We start from the raw sequence: 2,955 nt of genomic DNA on the forward strand, positions 1-2,955 counted from the left end.
AAATAATTTTCTTTATTTAAAAACCTCTAGATGATATATATATATACATACCCTAAAACTTCTACAGGATATATATATATATATATATATATATACCCTAAAACTTCTGGATGGTATACCCTAAACTTGTGGATGATATATATATCATCAGTTTTCATGAATAACAACTGTTGTGGTGTGAACCAGATTAATTACAAAAGTGAAGTTTAATTATTGAGAATATGTGATGAAATTTATTCAGTTTTAACGCAAATAAAAATTAATTTGGCAAATGTAGTAAATTAGTCTATCTATGTATCACGTTTAATACACATTTTAATATTTTTATACTCAGCAAATAGACGCAAATCAAGACGGACTGATTTCCTTTGAAGAGTTCAAAGAATGGTGCCAGAAGGTCAGAACTCAAATTAATTACCAATCATATTTTGAGTTGAAAAAATATATATATAGGTAGAGTGCGTTATATCTTCCTCTCCTAAATTAGTTTTCACGCCGATAATCAAGATAAATACAATAACATAGAGACGGAGTGTGCTGAAAAGAGACTGGTCAATGACGTGTGACGTCACAGTTAACTTTCATTAACATTGATATTGTTCCAATGATTCATTGGCTCTAACTTATAAATGTTAAGGTTTGAAAGTGAATTTACAATGTGTAATTTATTATATAATAAATAATAATTAATTACATCAGTCATCGTAACAACAACAGTAAATTTAATGTTAAACTGATACAAAAAAAACTGTATAATGGGGGCATGCTATGATAGAAATAATGGATACAATGTCAAATTCTCAGAAACGTTTGGTAACATTAAAACTATTATTTAATTTCTGTAGCGCATGCTGGTGCACAGAAGACATATTAATACTAGAAATAAACGACCTTATAACACCAAAATGTTGTTTTTATTTAATTAGACACTCAACGTTTAGCTTTACATCTTCTTCAGGAGCGTTCACTAAAACAGTTTTGTGTTATAAAATCATTTATTTCTAGAGTTAATACTAAAACTAAACACTTATTTAGAGTTAAGTAACATCAATTGTTGCATTACTGAGTTAAGAGATCGAAATAAATTCAATTACTGGTGCAATTAAAAGTTAAAATATGTATAAACGTAATAGAAAATCAAAAAAAAATTAATTGACTTTAGTAACAATTAAAGAACTGTTAAAGTCTAGCTTTTAATAAATATTCATTCCACAGTTTAGTGGTTTTTGTTTTTTTACTTTTTTATGTTTTTAAAAGTGTCAATAATTTTTATCTTCTGTTTTGTGATTGCTTGCAGCCAGCGCTTATAATTCAAGAAACAAATTCTAATAGAACCATAATACTAACGTAGCTGCTTAAGGTATTTAGCTCGGCACGGCTAGGTGGTTAGGGCGCTCGACTCGCAATCTGAGGGTCGCGGGTTCGAATCCCCGTCACACCAAACATGATCGCCTCTTCAGCCGTGGGGGCGTTATAACGTGACAGTCAATCCCACTATTCGTTGGTAAAAGAGTAGCCCAAGAGTTGGCGGTGGGTGGTGATGACTAGCTGCCTTCCACTGCCAAATTAGGGACGGCTAGCGCAGATAGCCCTCGTGTAGCTTTGCGCGAAATTCAAAACAAACAAACAAACAAGGTGTTTAACGTGTTATACATCGTTTACATTCTTCTAATGAAACATTAGCATGTTTTGGCTTGAAATGGTCGCATGCCCCCAGACCCCGCAGTATTAGCATGATTTGCATGCTGATTGTGCTTTAAGCAATATGTGTTGGCTTTTTATCTCACAAATTAGAAGCGCCCCCGACCTGTTCTGGAAACAACTTTTCGGTATATATCTGGGAAAAGCATTTGCATCTTTTTCACTAATTTGTTCACATAATTTTAACTAGAATTTACTGAATCTTTTCCGTGGAATTTAGGAATGAATTTACTGAATCTTGGAAGTGTACTTACGTGACTTTGTGGCGCCTAAAAGCTGATTTATGTAGTATGCAACACAGATATCGGCAGGAAAGTTACATAGCTAGACAGATTGTTTACGCACTGCTGATTAAACGCCAATAACATCATCTGATTGACTTTTTATCTTACTAATGATAGCCTAGTTGTTACATACATAATTTCTTATATCGTTTCTAGATTGTTTTTTCAAAGTCTACAACAATCTTTTTAAGTATAACGATCATAGTGTAAAATAACTATCCAACTTAACTACATGCTGTAGAGTTAGGGCTAAAAGTTGTGTTCTTTAAGAGTAATTATCTAAACCTAATAACAATACAAGTGCTGTAGTATTACTTTACCTACGCATATAACACTTAAAATTGTTTAATACTTTACACAGTACTTCCTTGATATCTTGTAAACTATAGCTAATTTTTTTTCGATAATGAGTTATCTGAATTACAGTTTATACGGTCCTAAGTCGTCTGTGTTTGGGTTAGTTTGTGACGTCAGAGGATAGCCTAGTTTCAAGATAGCTTAAATCCGTGAACTGCCATACCTTGTGTCTATATTACTGTACTTACCTAGTTACCAGAAAGGAAACTAAACCTAGATGTTTGTATCTCATCTGATATAAACTTACTATAACTGTAAAATAAGCTACAAATAACAGAGTGTTATTCATATACCTTAGACATTAATAAATTATATACTACAGAAAAACTTTACAGTTTGTGTGTGATTAATCAAAACTAGTTTATAATCATTACAAAGAGAGATAACCGACTGTTTAAAAAAACTCTTACCTTGTAATGAAGTGTGATTATAAACAGTCGGTTCTCTTACCTTGTAATGAAGTGAGTCGGTTCTCTTACCTTGTAATGAAGTGTGATTATAAACAGTCCATTCTCTTACCTTGTAATGAAGTGTGATTATAAACGGTCCATTCTCTTACCCTGTAATGAAATGTGATTATAAACAGTCGGTTGGTTTATAATCACACTTCATT

The 2,955-nt window shown here is 32.1% G+C and overlaps 1 long non-coding RNA gene across 1 annotated transcript in view; it reads left to right on the forward strand.

Annotated features, from left to right (window-relative positions):
• Positions 1-2,955, forward strand: part of LOC106475691 — a 6,627-nt gene that overhangs the window by 1,454 nt on the left and 2,218 nt on the right. Inside the window, exon 2 of the long non-coding RNA XR_002608948.1 lies at positions 335-397. This is a non-coding gene — a long non-coding RNA (uncharacterized LOC106475691). The remainder of the gene's footprint in view (positions 1-334; positions 398-2,955) is intronic.

Source organism: Limulus polyphemus, unplaced genomic scaffold (genome assembly GCF_000517525.1).
Source record: "Limulus polyphemus unplaced genomic scaffold, Limulus_polyphemus-2.1.2 Scaffold9008, whole genome shotgun sequence".
NCBI lineage: Eukaryota > Metazoa > Arthropoda > Merostomata > Xiphosura > Limulidae > Limulus > Limulus polyphemus.